Here is a 23,378-nt window from a genome sequence, read left to right as displayed (position 1 = left end):
AACAAGTGCACCGTTGTCTCCCACTACAAGTGTACTGTTGTCTCCCACGACAAGTGCACTGTTGTCTCCTACAACAAGTGCACTGTTGTCGCCCACGACAAGTGCACTGTTGTCTCCCACGATAAGTGTACTGCTGTCTCCCACGACAAGTGCACTGTTGTCTACCACGACAAGTGCACTGTTATCTCTTACAACAAGTGCATTGTTGTCTCCCACGACAAGTGCACTGTTGTCTCTTACAACAAGTGCACTTTTGTCTCCCACGACAAGTGTACTGTTGTCTCCCACGACAAGTGCAAAGTTGTCTCTTACAACAAGTGCACTGTTGTCTCTTACAACAAGTGCACTGTTGTCTGCCACGACAAGTGCACTGTTGTCTTCCACGACAGGTGCACTGTTGTATCCTACAACAAGTGCACTGTTGTCTCCCACAAGTTTGCACTGTTGTCTTCCACGACAAGTGCACTGTTGTCTCCCACGACAAGTGCACTGTTGTCTCCTGCAACAAGTGCACTATTGTTTCCTTCAACAAGTGCACTGTTATCTCCTACAACAAGTGCACTGTTGTCTCCCACGACAAGTGCACTGTTGTTTCCTACAACAAGTGCACTGTTGTCTCCCACAATAAGTGCACTGTTGTCTCCTACAACAAGTGCACTGTTGTCTACTACAACAAGTGCACTGTTGTCTCCTACAACAAGTGCACAATTGTCTCTTACAACAGGTGCACTGTTGTCTCCCACGACAAGTGCACTGTTGTCTCTTACAACATGTGCACTGTTGTCTCCCACGACAAGTGCACTGCTGTCTCTTACAACAAGTGCACCGTTGTCTCCCACTACAAGTGTACTGTTGTCTCCCACGACAAGTGCACTGTTGTCTCCTACAACAAGTGCAGTGTTGTCGCCCACGACAAGTGCACTGCTGTCTCCCACGACAAGTGCACTGTTTCTTCCACGACAAGTGCACTGTTGTCTCCCACGACATGTGCACTGCTGTCTCTCACGACAAGTGCACTGCTGTCTCCCACGACAAGTGCACTGTTGTCTCCCACGACAAGTGTACTGCTGTCTCCCACGACAAGTGCACTGTTGTCTACCACGACAAGTGCACTGTTGTCTCTTACAACAAGTGCACTGTTGTCTCTTACAACAAGTGCACTGTTGTCTCCCACGACAAGTGTACTGTTGTCTCCCACGACAAATGCACTGTTATCTCTTACAACAAGTGCACTGTTGTCTCCCACGACAAGTGCACTGTTGTCTCTTACAACAAGTGCACTGTTGTCTCCCACGACAAGTGTACTGTTGTCTCCCACGACAAGTGCACAGTTGTCTCTTACAACAAGTGCACTGTTGTCTGCCACGACAAGTGCACCGTTTTCTCCCACGACAGGTGCACTGTTGTCTCCTACAACAAGTGCACTGTTGTCTACCACAAGTTTGCACTGTTGTCTTCCACGACAAGTGCACTGTTGTCTCCCACGACAAGTGCACTGTTGTCTCCCACGACATGTGCACTGTTGTCTCCCAAAACAAGTGCACTGTTGTTTCCCACACCAAGTGCACTGTTGTCTCCCACGACAAGTGCACTGTTGTCTCCCACGACAAGTGCACTGTTGTCTCCCACGACAGGTGCACTGTTTTCTCCCACGACAAGTGCACTGTTGTCTCCCATAACAAGTGAACCGTTGTCTCCCACAACAAGTGCACTGTTGTCTCCCACGACAAGTGCACTGTTGTCTCCCAGGACAAGTGCACTGTTGTCTCCCACGACAAGTGCACTGTTGTCTCCTGTAACAAGTGCACTGTTGTCTCCCACAATTTGCACTGCTGTCTCCCACAACAAGTGCACTGTTGTTTCTCACACCAAGTGCACTGTTGTGTCCCGCAACAAATACACCGTTGTCTCCCACAACAAGTGCACTGTTGTCTCCCACAACAAGTGCACCGTTGTCTCTCACAACAAGTGCACTGTTGTCTCCCACAACAAGTGCACTGTTGTCTCTCACAACAAGTGCACTGTTGTCTCCCACAATTTGCACTGCTGTCTCCCACAACAAGTGCACTGTTGTTTCTCACACCAAGTGCACTGTTGTGTCCCACAACAAATACACCGTTGTCTCCCACAACAAGTGCACTGTTGTCTCCCACAGCTAGTGTACTGTTGTCTCCCACAACAAGTGCACTGTTGTCTCCCACAACAGGTGCACTGTTGTCTCCCACAAGTGCACTGTTGTCTCAAACAACAGGCACACTATTGTCTCCCACAACAAGTGCACTGTTGTCTCCCACAACAAGTGCACTGTTGTCTCCCACAAGTGCACTGTTGTCTCCCACAACAAGTGCACTGTTGTCTCCCACAACACGTGCACTGTTGTCTCCCACAAGTGCACTGTTGTCTCCCACAACAAGTGCACTGTTGTCTCCCACAATAAGTGCACTCTTGTCTCCCACAAGTGCACTGTTGTCTCCCATAACACGTGCACTGTTCTCTCCCACAACAAGTGTACTGCTGTCTCCCACAACAATTGCACTGTTGTCTCCCACACGTGCATTGTTTTCTCCCACAACAAGTGCACTGTTGTCTCCCACAACAAGTGCACTGTTGTCTCCCACAACAAGTGCACTGTTGTCTCCCACAACAAGTGCAATGTTGTCTCCCACAAGTGCACTGTTGTCTCCCACAAGTGCACTGTTGTCTCCCATAACAAGTGGACTGTTGTCTCCCACAACAAGTGCACTGTTGTCTCCCACGATAAGTGCACTGTTGTCTCCCACGACAAGTGCACTGTTGTCTCCCACAACAAGTGCACTGTTGTCTCCCATAACAAGTGCACTGTTGTCTCCAACAACAAGTGCACTGTTGTCTCCCACGATAAGTGCACTGTTGTCTCCCACGATAAGTGCACTGTTGTCTCCCACAACAAGTGCACTGTTGTCTCCGACAACAAGTGCACTGTTGTCTCCCACAAGTGCACTGTTGTCTCAAACAACAGGCACACTATTGTCTCCCACAACAAGTGCACTGTTGTCTCCCACAAGTGCACTGTTGTCTCCCACAAGTGCACTGTTGTCTCCCACAACAAGTGCACTGTTGTCTCCCACAACAAGTGCACTGTTGTCTCCCACAACAAGTGAACTGTTGTCTCCCACAAGTGCACTGTAGTCTCCCACAACAAGTGCACTGTTGTCTCCCACAACAAGTGCACTGTCGTCTCCCACAAGTGCACTGTTGTCTCCCACAACAAGTGCACTGTTGTCTCCCACAACAAGTGCACTGTTGTCTCCCACAACAAGTGCACTGCTGTCTCCCACAACAAGTGCACTGTTGTCTCCCACAACAAGTGCACTGTTGTCTCCCAAAACAAGTGCACTGCTGTCTCCTGCAACAAATACACTGTTGTCTCTTACAATAAGTACACTCCAGTCTTTTACGACAATTGTACTACAGTCTCCTACAAGTGCACTACAATCTAATACAAGGGCACTACACTCTCCTACAAGGGCACTACACTCTCCTACAAGGGTACTGCAGTCTCCTACGTGTACACTACAGTCTCCTACAAGGGCTCTACAGTCTTCTACAAGGGCACTGCAGTCTCCTACAACGGCACTGCAGTCTTCTGCAATGGCACTGCAGTCTCCTACAATGGCACTGCAGTTTCCTACAAGGGCACTGCAGTCTCCTACAAGTGCACTACAGTCTCCTACAATGGCACTGCTGTCTCCTACAATGGCACTACAGTCTGCTACGTCAAGGCCTGCAGTGTCCTGCAAGTTCGCCCAAGTCTCCTACAAGGGGACTGCAGTCCCCTTCAAGTGCACTGTAGTCTCCTACAAATGCACTGCAATCTCCTATGACAAGTGCACTGCGTCTCCTACAAGTGCACTAGTCTCCTACAAGTGCGCTATAGTCTCCTACAAGGGCACTGCACTCTCCTACAAGTTCACATTAATCTCCTACAAATGCACTGCAGTCCACTACAAGCGCACTGCAGTCTCTAAAAGGAAGCGCTCTGCAGTTTTCTACAGCAGGTTCACAACGATCCCCTACAAAGTATTCACAGCAGTCCCCTATGAAAGTCACTGGTATCTCCTACATCAAATAAACAACTGCAACGGAGTCTCCCACAAGTATCCTGACGTCCCCAGCACTTGCTGAAGAGGTGACGGACGTAAACACTTTACACAGCTTCCAGAGTAGGTATGACAGCGCACTGGACGCCAGAAATCGGTGAAACCGGAAGATAAATCTGTTGAGTTGAGATCAGGAGCGGTGACTCGACCTGCACAAACACAGCAAGGTACAACACCTCCTGAATCCCCCAAAACATCCGGTAATTAAATTCCATATTAACGAAGTTAATTATATTTTAGTACATAATAAATGCCTTTTCACTTGTTAATTACGTACAAGGATCAGACACACAAGACCACCTGTTATCTCACCACATAATTCCACAAATCTCGTGGTCATAAAGATCAGACACAATAACAAACAATGTCATCATTCTCTCACAACATCAGTCAAAATAACAAACAGTATCATCATTCTGTCACAACATCAGACACAATAACAAACAATATCATCATTCTGTCACAACATCAGACACAATAACAAACAATGTCATCATTCTGTCACAACATCAGACACAATAACAAACAATGTCATCACTCTGTCACAACATCAGACACAATAACAAACAATGTCATCATTCTGTCACAACATCAGACACAATAACAAACAGTATCATCATTCTGTCACAACATCAGACACAATAACAAACAACATCAATATTCTGTCACAGCATCAGACACAATAACAAATAATATCATCATTCTGTCACAACATCAGACACAATAACAAACAATGTCATCATTCTGTCACAACATCAGACACAATAACAAACAATGTCATCATTCTGTCACAACATCAGACACAATAACAAACAGTATCATCATTCTGTCACAACATCAGACACAATAACAAACAGTATCATCATTCTGTCACAACATCAGACACAATAACAAACAACATCAATATTCTGTCACAACATCAGACACAATAACAAATAATATCATCATTCTGTCACAACATCAGACACAATAACAAACAATGTCATCATTCTGTCACAACATCAGACACAATAACAAACAATGTCATCATTCTGTCACAACATCAGACACAATAACAAACAACATCAATATTCTGTCACAACATCAGACACAATAACAAATAATATCATCATTCTGTCACAACATCAGACACAATAACAAACAATGTCATCATTCTGTCACAACATCAGACACAATAACAAACAATGTCATCATTCTCTCACAACATCAGTCAAAATAACAAACAGTATCATCATTCTGTCACAACATCAGACACAATAACAAACAATATCATCATTCTGTCACAACATCAGACACAATAACAAACAATGTCATCATTCTGTCACAACATCAGACACAATAACAAACAATGTCATCATTCTGTCACAACATCAGACACAATAACAAACAATGTCATCATTCTGTCACAACATCAGACACAATAACAAACAGTATCATCATTCTGTCACAACATCAGACACAATAACAAACAACATCAATATTCTGTCACAGCATCAGACACAATAACAAATAATATCATCATTCTGTCACAACATCAGACACAATAACAAACAATGTCATCATTCTGTCACAACATCAGACACAATAACAAACAATGTCATCATTCTGTCACAACATCAGACACAATAACAAACAGTATCATCATTCTGTCACAACATCAGATACAATAACAAACAGTATCATCATTCTGTCACAACATCAGACACAATAACAAACAACATCAATATTCTGTCACAACATCAGACACAATAACAAATAATATCATCATTCTGTCACAACATCAGACACAATAACAAACAATGTCATCATTCTGTCACAACATCAGACACAATAACAAACAATGTCATCATTCTGTCACAACATCAGACACAATAACAAACAACATCAATATTCTGTCACAACATCAGACACAATAACAAATAATATCATCATTCTGTCACAACATCAGACACAATAACAAACAATGTCATCATTCTGTCACAACATCAGACACAATAACAAACAATGTCATCATTCTGTCACAACATCAGACACAATAACAAACAATGTCATCATTCTATCACAACATCAGACACAATAACAAACAATGTCATCATTCTGTCACAACATCAGACACAATAACAAACAATATCATCATTCTGTCACAACATCAGACACAATAACAAACAATATCATCATTCTCTCACAACATCAGACACAATAACAAACAATATCATCATTCTCTCACAACATCAGACACAATAACAAACAATATCATCATTCTGTCACAACATCAGACACAATAACATACAATATCATCATTCTCTCACAACATCAGACACAATAACAAACAATATCATCATTCTCTCACAACATCAGACACAATAACAAACAATATCATCATTCTGTCACAACATCAGACACAATAATAAACAACATCAATATTCTGTCACAACATCAGACACAATAACAAACAATATCATCATTCTATCACAACATCAGACACAATAACAAACAATATCATCATTCTATCACAACATCAGACACAATCAGGGTTGTAATTATTAAAAAAAAGTTTTTAATAATGCCGAGGACTGGTGTTAATAAAATTATTGGAGACTCTCTAATAATCCTTAACAAACACTAAATTCTCCCCACTAGTTCATTTTAAATAACTAGAGAAAATTTTTGGTTAAGAATAAATACACACAATATTCTTTTTTAATTACGTAAAACACAAAATACTCTTTATTAATTACACACAATACTCTTTCTTAAATACTTAAAACAGACATTATCTCTTAATATCTTAAAACAGACAACATTCTTTCTTAATTACTTAAAACAGACAACATTCTTTCTTAATTACTTAAAACAGACAACATTCTTTCTTAATTACTTAAAACAGACAACATTCTTTCTTAATTACTTAAAACAGACAACATTCTTTCTTAATTACTTAAAACAGACAACATTCTTTCTTAATTACTTAAAACAGACAACATTCTTTCTTAATTACTTAAAACAGACAACATTCTTTCTTAATTACTTAAAACAGACAACATTCTTTCTTAATTACTTAAAACAGACAACATTCTTTCTTAATTACTTAAAACAGACAACATTCTTTCTTAATTACTTAAAACAGACAACATTCTTTCTTAATATCTTAAAACAGACAACATTCTTTCTTAATTACTTAAAACAGACAACATTCTTTCTTAATTACTTAAAACAGACAACATTCTTTCTTAATTACTTAAAACAGACAACATTCTTTCTTAATATCTTAAAACAGACAACATTCTTTCTTAATTACTTAAAACAGACAACATTCTTTCTTAATTACTTAAAACAGACAACATTCTTTCTTAATTACTTAAAACAGACAACATTCTTTCTTAATATCTTAAAACAGACAACATTCTTTCTTAATTACTTAAAACAGACAACATTCTTTCTTAATTACTTAAAACAGACAACATTCTTTCTTAATTACTTAAAACAGACAACATTCTTTCTTAATTACTTAAAACAGACAACATTCTTTCTTAATTACTTAAAACAGACAACATTCTTTCTTAATTACTTAAAACAGACAACATTCTTTCTTAATTACTTAAAACAGACAACATTCTTTCTTAATTACTTAAAACAGACAACATTCTTTCTTAATTACTTAAAACAGACAACATTCTTTCTTAATTACTTAAAACAGACAACATTCTTTCTTAATTACTTAAAACAGACAACATTCTTTCTTAATTACTTAAAACAGACAACATTCTTTCTTAAAATCTTAAAACAGACAACATTCTTTCTTAATTACTTAAAACAGACAACATTCTTTCTTAATTACTTAAAACAGACAACATTCTTTCTTAATTACTTAAAACAGACAACATTCTTTCTTAATTACTTAAAACAGACAACATTCTTTCTTAATTACTTAAAACAGACAACATTCTTTATTAATTACTTAAAACAGACAACATTCTTTCTTAATTACTTAAAACAGACAACATTCTTTCTTAATTACTTAAAACAGACAACATTCTTTCTTAATTACATAAAACAGACAACATTCTTTCTTAATTACTTAAAACAGACAACATTCTTTCTTAATTACTTAAAACAGACAACATTCTTTCTTAATTACTTAAAACAGACAACATTCTTTCTTAATTACTTAAAACAGACAACGTTCTTTCTTAATTACTTAAAACAGACAATATTCTTTCTTAATTACTTGAAACAGACAACATTCTTTCCTAATTACTTAAAACAGGCAACATTCTTTCCTAGTTACTTAAAACAGACAACATTCTTTCTTAATTACTTAAAACAGACAATATTCTTTCTTAATTACTTAAAACAGACAACATTCTTTCCTAATTACTTAAAACAGACAACATGCTTTCTAAATTACTTAAAACAGACAACATTCTTTCCTAATTACTTAAAACAGATAACATTCTTTCCTAGTTACTTAAAACAGACAACATTCTTTCTTAATTACTTAAAACAGACAATATTCTTTCTTAATTACTTAAAACAGACAACATTCTTTCTTAATTACTTAAAACAGACAACATTCTTTCTTAATTACTTAAAACAGACAACATTCTTTCTTAATTACTTAAAACAGACAACATTATCTCTTCATTACTTAAAACAGGCAACATTCTTTCTTAATTACTTAAAACAGACAACATTCACTCTTAATTACTTAAAATAGACAACATTCTCTCTTAATTGCCTAAAACAGATAACATTCTCTCTTAATTACTTAAAACAGACAACATTCACTCTTAATTACTTAAAATAGACAACATTCTCTCTTAATTAATTAAAACAGATAACATTCTCTCTTAATTACTTAAAACAGACAACATTCACTCTTAATTACTTAAAATAGACAACATTCTCTCTTAATTACTTAAAACAGATAACATTCTCTCTTAATTACTTAAAACAGACAACATTCACTCTTAATTACTTAAAATAGACAACATTCACTCTTAATTACTTAAAACAGATAACATTCACTCTTAATTACTTAAAACAGACAACATTCACTCTTAGTTACTTAAAACAGACAACATTCACTCTTAATTACTTAAAACAGATAACATTCTCTCTTAATTACTTAAAATAGACAACATTCTCTCTTAATTACTTAAAACAGACAACATTAGCTCTTAATTACTTAAAATAGACAACATTCACTCTTAATTACTTAAAACAGATAACATTCTCTCTTAATTACTTAAAATAGACAACATTCTCTCTTAATTACTTAAAACAGACAACATTCCCTCTTAATTACTTAAAATAGACAACATTCTCTCTTAATTACTTAAAACAGATAACATTCTCTCTTAATTACTTAAAACAGACAACATTCACTCTTAATTACTTAAAATAGACAACATTCTCTCTTAATTACTTAAAACAGATAACATTCTCTCTTAATTACTTAAAACAGACAACATTCACTCTTAATTACTTAAAATAGACAACATTCACTCTTAATTACTTAAAACAGATAACATTCACTCTTAATTACTTAAAACAGACAACATTCACTCTTAGTTACTTAAAACAGACAACATTCACTCTTAATTACTTAAAACAGATAACATTCTCTCTTAATTACTTAAAATAGACAACATTCTCTCTTAATTACTTAAAACAGACAACATTCCCTCTTAATTACTTAAAATAGACAACATTCACTCTTAATTACTTAAAACAGATAACATTCTCTCTTAATTACTTAAAATAGACAACATTCTCTCTTAATTACTTAAAACATATAACATTCTCTCTTAATTACTTAAAACAGACAACACTCTTTCTTAATTAAACAAAACAATCAATGCAGCAGATTATAACAGCCACAATGTGAACAAAAAATTCCATTGGCAAATATGTCCTTTTAAACGTACAATATGTCGTCAGTTGTACGTCAAACAAAAAAAATGTTTACCAATGTTAAATTCCTTGAAAAGACACAGTTCGCCAGTTCGTTACTTTAAACAATCGTAGTGTGTCTGTTTCTTATTATAGACAAATGTAATTCATCTATTGATTATCTTAAACACTAAGCATCTGTTGATTACTAAAACAAACACAATACCCCTGTTGATTGCTTTAATTTAGCAAAATTCATCTGTTGTTTTCCTTAAAGAAAGACAATATACCTGTTGATTGCCTTAAACAAAGACAATACACCTGTTGATTGCCCTAAACACAATAAATACACCTGTTGCTTGCCTTAAGCAAACATAATACAACTGTTGATTACTTTAAATAAACAAAATGCACCTGTTGTTTTCCTTAAACAAACGCGATGCAACTGTTGATTGCTTTAAAGAAACACAATATGAATATTTAGACACATGTGCAACATCTGGGTATCTTTATTGTAGACGTTTCGCCATCCAGTGGCTTTATCAATACAGATTCTAGGACATAATTTGAAGACAGTAGAACTATATACAAAAGATGAGGTAATTAGTCCCTCAGCCTTGGAGTTAGTGTGAAGAGCACCGTAGTCGTGAAGATTCTGGAGCAGAGGCAAGGTGACTGGCGCTTATATACTAATCGTCAGGTGAAAAAGGGGACATCTACTTGACTTTCTTCACGGCTACTACAATTACTACTACAACTTATCCATCCCTATAGGTATGACCTATTTCCACTGGGGAATCCCGCCTACCAGTGACTATGCCCTCGTCTACTACCCGTCCCCTTTCCACCTGGCGTTAGTATATAAGCGCCAGTCACCTTGCCTCTGCCCTAGAATCTTCACGACTACGGTGCTCTTCACACCAACTCCAAGGCTGAGGGACTGATTACCTCATCTTTTGTATATAGTTCTACTGTCTTCAAGTTATGTCCTAGAATTTGTATTGATAAAGCCACTGGATGGCGAAACATCTACAATAAAGATACCCAGATGTTGCACATGTGTCTAAATCTTCATCTTGTTGGTTTTATATACAATTCTTGTACAAACACAATAAACTTGTTGATTGCCTTAAACAAGCAGTATATACTTGTTGATTGCCTTAAAGAAACACAATATATCTGTTGATTGTCTTAAACAAGTACTATATACGTGTTGATTGCTTTAAAGAAACACAATATACCTGTCGATTACCTTAAACAAGCAGTATATACTTGTTGATTGCCTTAAAGAAACACAATATATCTGTTGATTGTCTTAAACAAGTACTATATACGTGTTGATTGTTTTAAAGAAACACAATATACCTGTCGATTACCTAAAACAAGCACCATACCTTTATTAATTACCTTAAACACCGAGTGAAAATTTTACTTTCGGCTAAATTAGCGACAAACACCTGCAACACCTGCAACGACTGCCAGTCCCCAGCAAAACAATCTTGATTTAATTATAGTGTACAAACAAATTATATGAGGCCTTTATATACCAACAACAGCTGCCATAATTATCTTGAAGCTGTATGAGGCCTTTATATACCAACAACAGCTGCCCTAATTATCTTGAAGCTGTAGAGAACAAATCAACAATGCAACATTTTCCAGCATCTTGCATGATTTTCAAGAATATTTCCTTGCATGTTGCATAGTTTTTTAAGGTAATCTCCTTGCATCTTGAATGTTTGTAAGGTAATCTCCCTGCATCGTGGATGGTTTCTAAGGTAATCTCTCTGCATCTTGCATGGTTTTAGAGGGAATCTCCCTGCATCTTGCGTTGTTTTTAAGGTAATCAATCTCTCTGCATCTTGCATGGCTTTAAGGTAATCTCCCGGCATCTTACATACTTTTAAGGTAATCTCCCTGCATCTTGCATGGTTTTTAATGTAATCTCCCTGCATCTTGCATGGTTTTTAATGTAATCTCCCTGCATCTTGCATGGTTTTTAATGTAATCTCCCTGCATCTTGCATGGTTTTTAAGGTAATCTCCCTGCATCTTGCATGGTTTTTAAGGTAATCTCCCTGCATCTTGCATGGTTTTTAAGGTAATCTCCCTGCATCTTGCATGGGTTTTAAGAAATTCATTAATGGATAATAAGCATGTTTGGTATGTGCCACGGACGGCAAAAATAGACAAAAATAAGTACCAACAAAGAAAACCACGTACAAGCAAATACGTACATAAAATGTGCGATACGAACAAGGACAAAGACCCAATGAGGTCACTTCCTAACAAGGATGGTGGAGGCGGGTACAAGAACACACATAGAAATAAGGACATACTAGAGCCACATACCAGCACGGACGATGACGGGGGTGGCCAGGAGGGTGCCTGCGGGGGAGGAGGCACGGCAGGTGTACGTAGCAGCGTGTACGTGGGCGTTGTACAGATGTGCTGGGAACGGTGGGAACACCAGTGAACCATTCTCTGCCACCTGTACCACGCCTTCCACCTGTGGTGAGGAAGTTCTTGGTGTTAGTAGTGGTGGTAGTAGTGGTGGTAGTAGTGGTGGTAGTAGTGGTGGTAGTAGTGGTGGTAGCGGCGGTTGTAGTAGTAGTGGTAGTGGTAGTGGTGGTAGGGGTGGTGGAGGTGTTAGTAGTAGTGATGGTGGTGGTGGTGGTGGTGGTGATGGTGGTGGTGGTGGTGGTGGTGGTGGTGGTGGTGGTTGTGGTGGTGGTGGTGGTGGTGGTGGTGGTGGTAGTGGTGGTGGAGATGGTAGTTGTGGTGATAGTGGTGGTGGTGGTCGTAGGGGTGGTAGTGGTGGTGGGGGCAGGGCAGGTGGTAGTGGTGGTAGTGGTAGTGATGCTTATGGTGGTGGCATTGGTGATGACGGTGGTCATAGTGGTGGTAGTGGTGGTGGTACTGATGGTGGGGTGGCGGAGGGGGTAGTGGTGGTAGTGGTAGTGGTGGTTGTGGTGGTGGTATTTGGTGATGGTGGTGGTGGTCGTCGTAGTGGTGGTGGTGATGGTAGTTGTGGTGGTAGTGGTGGTGGTGGTGGTCGTAGTGGAGGTAGTGGTGGTGGGGGTAGGGCAGGTGGTAGTGGTAGTGATGCTTGTGGTGGTGGCATTGGTGATAGCAGTGGTCATAGTGGTGGTAGTGGTGGTGGTAGCGATGGTGGGGTGGCGGTGGAGGTAGTGGTGGTAGTGGTCGTGGTGGTTGTGGTGGTGGTATTTGGTGATGGTGGTGGTGGTGGTGGTGGTGGTGGTGGTGGTGGTGGTGGTAGTAGTGATAGGGTGGTGGTGGTAGTGGTGGTAGTGGTGGTGGTATTGGTGGGGGTGGTGGTGGTGGTGGTGGTGACAGTGGTGGTGGTGGTGGTAGTGGTGGTAGCAGTGTTGGTGGTGGTGTTAATGGTGGTGGTAATGGTGGGGTGGTGTTGGTAGTGGTGGTGGTAGTGGTGGGGGTGGTATTGGTGGTAGTGGTGGTGGTGGTAGTGGTGGTGGTAGTGGTGGTGGTGCTGGTGGTGGTGGTAGTGATGGTAGTGGTAGTGGTGGTGGTAGTGGTGGTGGTGTTGATGGTATTGGTGGTAGTGGTGGTAGTGGTGGTGGTAGTGGTGGTGGCAGTGGTGGTGATGGTGGTGGTAGTGATGGTAGTGGTAGTGGTGGTAGTGGTGGTGGTAGTGGTGGTGGTAGTGAAAGTAGTGGTAGTGGTGGTGGTAGTAGTAGTGGTGGTGGTAGTGGTGGTAGGGGTGGTGGAGGTGTTAGTAGTAGTAGTGGTGGTGGTGGTGGTGGTAGTGGTGATGCTGGTCGTAGTGGTGGTGGGGGAAGGGCAGGTGGTAGTGGTGGTATTGGTAGTGATGCTTGTGGTGGTGGCATTGGTGATGGAGGTGGTCATTGTGGTGGTAGTGGTGGTGGTAGTGATGGTGGGGATGGGGGTGGTGGTAGTGGTGGTAGTGGTAGTGGTGGTTGTGGTGGTTGTATTTGGTGATGGTGGCGGTGGTGGTGGTGGTGGTAGTGGTGGTGGTAGCAGTGGTGGGGTTGGTGGAGGTGCTAGTGGTGGTAGTGGTGGTGGTATTGGTGGTGGTGGTGATGGTAGTGGTGACAGTGGTGGTGGTGGTGGTGGTAGTAGTGGTGGTAGTAGTGGTGGTGGTGGTGGTGGTGTTAATGGTGGTGGTAGTGGTGGGCGTGGTAGTGGTGGTAGTGTTGGGCGTGGTAGTGGTGGTAGTGGTGGTGATAGTGGTGGTAGTAGTGGTGGTGGTGATGGTGGTAGTGATGGTAGTGGTAATGGTGGTGGTAGTGGTGGTAGTGGTGGTAGTGGTGGTGGTGTTGATGGTATTGGGGTAGTGATGGTAGTGATGGTAGTGGTTCTGGTAGTGGTGATGGTAGTGGTGGTGGTGGTGGTGGTAGTGATGGTAGTGGTAGTGGTAGTTGTGGTAGTGGTGGTAGTGGTGGTGGTGTTGGTGGTAGTGGTGGTAGTGGTGGTGGTAGTGGTGGTAGTGGTGGTGTGGTGGTGGTAGTGGTGGTGGTAGTGGTGGTGGTGGTGGTAGTGATGGTAGTGGTAGTGGTAGTGGTGGTAGTGGTGGTAGTGGTGGTAGTGGTGGTGGTGTTGGTGGTAGTGGTGGCAGTGGTGGTAGTGGTGGTGGCAGTGGTGGTGGTGGTGGTAGTGATGGCAGTGGTAGTGGTAATGGTGGTAGTGGTGGCAGTGGTGGTGGTGTTTGTGGTGTTGGTGGTAGTGGTGGTGGCAGTGGTGGTGGTAGTGGTGGTGGTGGTGGTGGTGGTGGTAGTGATGGTAGTGGTAGTGGTAGTGGTAGTTGTTGTAGTGGTGGTGGTGTTGGTGGTATTGGTGGTAGTGGTGGTGGTGTTGGTGGTAGTGGTGGTGGTAGTGGTGGTGGTAGTGGTGGTGGTGGTGGTGGTGGTGGTGGTGGTGGTGGTAGTGATGGTAGTGGTAGTGGTAGTGGTGGTAGTGGTGGTGGTGTTGGTGGTATTGGTGGTAGTGGTGGTAGTGGTGGTGGTGTTGGTGGTATTGGTGGTAGTGGTGGTAGTGGTGGTGGTGGTAGTTAGATCAGTGGAGGAATCAATTTTTCCCTCCCCTCCCCTCCCACTACTCTCTCTACAAGTTTTCCCTCCCCTTCTACTCCCTCCTGCTTACCCCTCCCTTACCTCTCACCTTCCCATGTGTCTCATCCGCCCTTAACCTTCAGCAGTGATGGAATAGGAAGGAGCTGGCTGCTCTGGGGGGCTGGTGAGGGGGGCGGTGGTTGAGGGGGCGGTGGTAGAGGAGGCGGACGGGTGAGGAGGTGGAGGAGGCATTTGGAGAGGGGGAATGTGGCAGGGGAGGCAGTGAGGAAGGGGGAAGTTGGCGGGTGAGGCATTTGGGGAGGGGAAAGGTGGCAGATGAGGCAGTGAGGAAGGGGGGAGAAGAAGGTGATGGGGAAGCTTCGAGGGAGGGGGAACGTGTTGGGGAGGAAATGGGGAAGAGGGAAGGTGGTGGGGAGTGAGTGGTGGAGGGGGAATAGAGTGGGAGAGGCAGTGGTGGAGGAGGAAAGTGTTGGGGGGACCCATTTGGGAAGGAGAAGGTGGTGGGGTAGGCAGTAGTGGAGGGGAAGTTGTTAGGGGGAGTGGGGGAGGGAGAAGGTAGCGGGGGAAGCAGTGGAGGAGGAAGGTAGAGTGGGAGAGGCAGTGGGGGACGGGGAAGGTAGTGGTGAGGCAGAATAGTAAGCGAGTAGGAGAGAGTGGCAGTGGGACGGAGCAATTTTGAGGGAAGGGTGAAGGGAGGGTAGTTTGAGTAATGGATGGGTCAGGGGAGGGGTGGGAAGGTTGATGGAAGGACCATTCACTCACCCTCTCTCTCACCTTCACCCACTCACCCTCGCACTCACTCAGTAACTCACCCTCGCACTCACTCTTTCACTCACTCTCACCCACTCACCCTCGCACTCCCTCAACCACTTACCCTCGCACTCAACCACTCAATCTCGCACTCACTCACCCTTGCACTCACTAACCCTCGTATTCACTCTCACCTACTCACCTTCTCACTCACCCTCACACTTATTCACTCATCCTCACACTGATTTACTCATTCATACTCTCCCTCACTCACTTTCACTTGCACATCTACACTCATCCTCAATCACATTCACTTACCTACCCTTCCCCACCGTTACTCACTCACCATTACTCCCCCACTATTATTCACTCCATCATTAACTCACCATCACTCATTTATCATTTAACATCAGTCATCATCACTCATCACTCACTTATCACCACTTATCTTCACTCACTTATCACTCGCCAGCTCTCACTTATCACTCACTCACCATCACTCACTTATCACTCACATTACTCAATTATCATCACTCACCATCACTCATCGCCACCACTCACTTATCACTCACCATCACTCACATAACATCACTCACCGTCACTCATCGCCACCACTCACTTATAACTAAACATCACTGACCATAACTCATTTAACATCACTCACCATCACTCACTTAACATCACTCACCATCACTCACTTATCATCACTGACCATCACTCACTTATCACTCAACATCACTCACCATCACTCACTTATCATTACTCTCCATCGCTCACTTATCTTCACTCAAAATCACTCACTTAACATCACTCACCATGGCTCACTTATCACTCACCATCACTCATGTTGCAACCCCTGAATAGGTTGCAATGATTAATATATATATATATATATATATATATATATATATATATATATATATATATATATATATATATATATATATATATATATATATATATATATATATATAATTATTACCTTTTCATATAATTTTATATTGCTTATATTTGCGATAATAGCTAAATCGTAAATATATTGCTTTATATTATTATTATTTGACTTAGTTAAATTTTGTTAGGTAGGATGTAACATATTATGTGCTCAGTTCAAGTCTTGATTGTCTAACTACTGTAATTATCGCTCTTTGCTCGTTTCCCTGCCGGCTTCTTGCTGGGCAGCAACCCACGGAGCTATCACGTGATCGAGGGGAGGGGGGTGTCCTCACCTCGCCTGAAGTATTCAGTCTGGTCTAGACTCGCTGGGTGGTTGGACGTATTCCAAACAAAGTGCCTAAATCTCCCTTATTGGCCCTTGTTGGAAGATCGTCTCTTGTCTCATTATTGTTAGTTCTGGAGACTGTTCACAGAACACTGTATAGACTTAGTGATTTTCGACGTTGTACTGAAGTTGTGTGTCTCAAAGACACTCTGAGCAACTCAGGTCCTGAGCTGTAGCTTCTGACCTAATTTGTACTGGTTTCTGTGTACTGTCACAGTCGGGATTTTCTTATGCTGAACTTAGATTCAGTAGTATGGGAGTTTGGTGACTTTTGTGGAGGATCTGCTGATGGTCCCTACTTAGTGTCGTTATATTATCTCCTTGTTCCTGATTCTGTGTCGCAGTTGCTTGTTATATTGCTATTGGGCTTAGCATTCTTTTTATTGTTCAAGCAGACTGTTCTGATAGCCAGTTGGTCAAGAAGTTAGTTTATTTGAGGACTTTGTCAGTCACTTGTTTAAGTCTAGTCGAGTCTTGAGACATAGTGAACTACTTAGAGCACTTACACACATACACACAAACTTACTTGTACATATTTGTAATATCTTATTAAATGTTAATGTACCAGACGGTACTTAAGAATTATAAATGTGATATGTGCTTTCAGCACAATAATATTGTATACGAGAGAAGTTATTATTATTAATTTGTTTGAATTGATTAATTTATTTTAATATGATATACTTCTAGACGATACTTAATAAATTTATTAAATTTTATTTTCTCTAGTTAGTAGCCTACCAGTTGTAATCCTGAAGCACTATTGAATCATACTGAATTCTAATGGATAATTGGACAAGGATACTGACTAATTGTTACGAAAACCCAGTAACAGGCTGGATGCTAGAAGGGCAGTCCTTTCTAGTATTACCTGGAGATCTCTAAGCTTTTAGAATCGCGTTTTTTGTAACAACTCACTTATCACTCACCATCACTCACTTAACATCACTCACCATCACTCACTTAACATCACTCACCATCACTCACTTATCACTCACCATCACTCACTTAACATCACTCACTTTTCATCACTCACCATCATTCACTAATCCTCACTCACCATCACTCATCATACTCATTCACCATCACTCAACATCACTCACCATCACTCACTTAACATCACTCACCATCACTCAACTTCACTCACAATCACTCATGTATCATCACTCAAAATCACTCACTCAACATCACTCACCATCACTCACTTAACATCAATCACCATCACTCACTTTTCATCATTCACCATCATTCACTAATCATCACTCACTGTGGCATGCAAAGAGTACGTAACCTTTATTCGGCGCATGTACACACCCAGCGAACCAGGTACTAAGGGTTGATGATGGGGCCCCGTAGCTCAATCAGTACCCAGGTTCCAGCCAATGAGAAGATGGTTTTGGCAATCGCAGAGGTTATGTGGGTACCCCTCTCCTGTCTGCCCTTGTCATTCCCATTCTAGAGCTGGTTGAAGCACGGTCTGCTCTCTAGTGGCTTCTATTCTGCCTTGCTTACCGTGGAGTGCACTAATACCTATTGTTGTACGTAGTGTATATAGTGTACATACTTCTGTTCTAAATTGGTGAAGGATAATATAAGTCAAAAGTTTTTCTGCTGTGTTTATTTTGCTCCCTTTACACCCAGGATAACAGGTCTTTGGGACTCCTGGGTTGTAATATGGGTAGCCTGTCCGAGACCTGGAGCTGGACTTAGAGCACGGGTTGAGCCTAGGGTGAAGCTGGAAGCAGGAACATTGTGTAACTTGCTGTCCGCCATTGCATTAGCTTTGCCAATGCTTTACAAACTTTGCGTGTCAATTCTGTAAGAATTTTTCAGATATTGTAGCCCCTCTTACCTCTCTTACCAGTCACAAAGTTCCCTTTATTTGGACTTCAGTTTCTCAAGGTGCTTTTGATAAAGCAAAAAGATTATTATGTACTGCATTCATTCTTTTGTCTCCAGACTTCTCCAAACCTGAGGGTTGGGGCAGTACTGTTGCAAAACGGGGACGAGGAGTTGCAGCCTGTAGCCTTTTTCTCTGCCAAGTTCCAGCCGCATCAGAGGGCTTACTCTACCATTGAAAAAGAAGCCCTCGCGCTGGTACTGGCTTTGGAGCACTTTGATGTTTACGTGGGCCAGACTTTGCAGGTGGTCACTGTCTACAGTGACCACAATCCTCTAGTATATCTCCAAGCCATGAAGAACCACAATACGAGGCTCATGAGATGGAGTCTACGACTGCAGCCCTACTCTCTCAGAATTTTACATATTGCCGGCAAAGAAAATATGTTGGCAGACTCTTTATCTAGAGTCTAACAATATTATACATTATAATTATAATTATATATTAGGTTAGGATGTGCTAGGTTACCTATGGTAACCTCTTCCAAGCTCTTTTTTTTATCCCCTTGTGTGGGGTTTTTTTTTTTTAGTGAGAGGATGCGGGCTACCGTTCACCCGTGTCTTGGACCAATGTTTAGCCCGACTGTCTGCTGTCTCGCTCTGAATTTAGGGTTTGGCTTTTTGTCACGAGAAAAGTTGAGCTCTATCTAAGAGTAGGATAGTGAGAGGAAAGGCGGTCCCATTATTTTGTGCCATGGCGGCACGGTTACCACTGGGAGGTGGCAGCCTAATCCTGAGCCCTATCGGGATGGGGGTGTGGCATGCAAAGAGTACGTAACCTTTATTCGGCACATGTACACACTCTCCCCCAACCAGCGAACCAGAGAACTAAGGGTTGGCGATGGGGCCCCGTCGTTCAATCAGTACCCAGGTTCCAGCCAATGAGAAGATGGTTTTGGCAATCGAAGAGGTTATGTAGGTACCATTCACCTGTCTGCCCTTGTCATTCCCATTCTAGAGCTGGTTGAAGCACGGTCTGCTCTCTAGTGGCTTCTATTCTGCCTTGCTTACCTTGGAGTGCACTAATACCTATTGTTGTACGTAGTGTATATAGTGTACATACTTCTGTTCTAAATTGGTGAAGGATAATGTAAGTCAAAAGTTTTTCTGCTGTGTTTATTTTGCTCCCTTTACACCCAGGATAACAGGCCTTTGGGACTCCTGGGTTGTAATACTCACCATCACTCATCATCACTCATTCACCATCACTCAACATCACTCACCATCGCTCACTTATCACTCACCATCACTCAACATCACTCACCATCACTTACGTATCATCACTCAAAATCACTCAACATCACTCATCATCACTCACTTAACGTCACTCACCATCACTCACTTAACATGACTCACTGAACATCATTCACCATCACTCACGTATCATCACTCACTCACCATCACTCACTTAACATCACTCACCATGGCTCACTTATCACTCACCATCATTCATTTATCATTCACCATCACTCACCATCACTCACCATCACTCACTTTTTATCACTCACCGTCACTTATCATCATTCATCATCTCTCAACATCACTCATCATCACTCACTCACCATCACTCAACATCACTCATCATCACTCATTCACCATCACTCATTCACCATCACTCAACATCACTCATCATCACTCACTCAACATCACTCACCATCACTCACTTAACATTACTCACCGTCACTCACTTAACATCACTCACCGTCACTCACTTAACATCACTCACCGTCACTCACTTAACATCACTCACCATCACTCACGTATCATCACTCACCATCACTAACTCAACATCACTCACTGTCACTCACTTAACATCACTCACCATCACTCACTTAACATCACTCACTCAACATCACTCACTATCTCTCACGTATCATCACTCACCATCACTACTCAACATCACTCACTATCACTCAATTAACATCACTCACCATCACTCACTTAACATCACTCGCCATCACTCGCTCAACATCACTCACGTATCATCACTCACCATCACTAACTCAACATCACTCACTATCATTCACGTATCATCACTCACCATCACTCACTTAACATCACTCACCATCACTCACTCAACATCACTCACCATCACTCACGTATCATCACTCACCATCACTCACTCAACATCACTCACCATCACTCACTCAACATCACTCACCATCACTCACCATCACTCACCATCACTCACTCAACATCACTCACCATCACTCACCATCACTCACTCAACATCACTCACCATCACTCACATATCATAACTCACCATCACTCATCATCACTCACCATCACTCAACATCACTCACCATCACTCACGTATCATCACTCATCACTAACTCAACACCACTCACTATCACTCACTTAACATCACTCACTATCACTCACTCAAAATCACTCACGTATCATCACTCACCATCACTCACGTATCATCACTCACCATCACTCATCATCACTCACCATCACTCACCATCACTCACCATCACTCACTTACCATCACTCATCATCACTCACCATCACTCACGTATCATCACTCAACACCACTCACCATCACTCACGTATCATCACTCATCATCACTCACCATCACTCACGTATCATCACTCAACACCACTCACCATCACTCACGTATCATCACTCATCACCACTAACTCAACATCACTCACTATCACTCACTTAACATCACTCACTATCACTCAACATCACTCACGTATCATCACTCACCATCACTCACCATCACTCACTTGTCATCACCCACCATCACTCATCATCACTCACCATCACTCATCATCACTCACCATCATTCATCATCACTCATCATCACTCATCATCTCTCACCATCATTCATCATCACTCACCATCACTCATCATCACTCACCATCATTCATCATCACTCATCATCACTCACCATCATTCATCATCACTCACCATCATTCATCATCACTCATCATCACTCACCACCACTCATCACTCACCATCATTCATCATCACTCATCATCACTCACCATCATTCATCATCACTCACCATCACTCACCATCACTCATCATCACTCACCATCACTCATCATCACTCACCATCACTCACGTATCATCACTCACCATCACTCATCATCACTCACCATCACTCACGTATCATCACTCACCATCACTCATCATCACTCATCATCACTCATCATCACTCATCATCACTCACCATCACTCATCATCACTCACCATCACTCACGTATCATCACTCACCATCACTCATCATCACTCACCATCATTCATCATCACTCACCATCACTCACCACCACTCATCATCACTCACCATCATTCATCATCACTCACCATCACTCATCATCACTCACCATCATTCATCATCACTCACCATCACTCACAATCACTCATCATCACTCACCATCATTCATCATCACTCACCATCACTCATCATCACTCACCATCATTCATCATCACTCACCATCACTCACCATCACTCATCATCACTCACCATCATTCATCATCACTCACCATCACTCATCATCACTCACCATCATTCATCATCACTCACCATCACTCACCATGACTCATCATCACTCACCATCATTCACCATCACTCACCATCACTCATCATCACTCACCATCATTCATCATCACTCACCATCACTCATCATCACTCACCATCACTCACCATCACTCACCATCACTCATCATCACTCACCATCATTCATCATCACTCACCATCATTCATCATCACTCACCATCACTCACCATCACTCAGTATCATTCACCATCACTCACCATCACTCATCATCACTCATTATCATTCATCATCACTCACCATCACTCATCATCAGTCACCATCAATCATCATCACTCACCATCACTCATCATCACTCACCATCATTCATCATCACTCACCATCACTCACCATCACTCATCATCACTCACCATCATTCATCATCACTCACCATCACTCATCATCACTCACCATCATTCATCATCACTCACCATCACTCACCATCACTCATCATCACTCACCATCATTCATCATCACTCACCATCACTCATCATCACTCACCATCATTCACCATCACTCACCATCACTCATCATCACTCACCATCATTCACCATCACTCACCATCACTCATCATCACTCACCATCACTCACCATCACTCACCATCATTCATCATCACTCACCATCACTCACCATCACTCACCATCATTCATCATCACTCACCATCACTCACCATCACTCACCATCACTCACCATCACTCACCATCACTCATCATCACTCACCATCACTCACCATCATTCACCATCACTCACCATCATTCATCATCACTCACCATCACTCACCATCACTCACCAT

General features: G+C 41.7%; 1 protein-coding gene across 2 annotated transcripts in view; it reads right to left on the bottom strand.

Annotated features, from left to right (window-relative positions):
• The window catches only part of LOC128684071 (cell adhesion molecule Dscam2), a 642,309-nt gene that overhangs the window by 596,047 nt on the left and 22,884 nt on the right, over positions 1–23,378 (bottom strand). For both annotated transcript variants that reach the window (XM_070091014.1, XM_070091022.1), the window contains exon 2: positions 12,386–12,542. The gene's annotated coding sequence lies outside the window, so the exon portion shown is untranslated. The remainder of the gene's footprint in view (positions 1–12,385; positions 12,543–23,378) is intronic.

This window comes from Cherax quadricarinatus, chromosome 3 (genome assembly GCF_038502225.1).
Source record: "Cherax quadricarinatus isolate ZL_2023a chromosome 3, ASM3850222v1, whole genome shotgun sequence".
Taxonomy (NCBI): domain Eukaryota; kingdom Metazoa; phylum Arthropoda; class Malacostraca; order Decapoda; family Parastacidae; genus Cherax; species Cherax quadricarinatus.
This window is presented reverse-complemented; position numbering and strand designations above follow the sequence as displayed.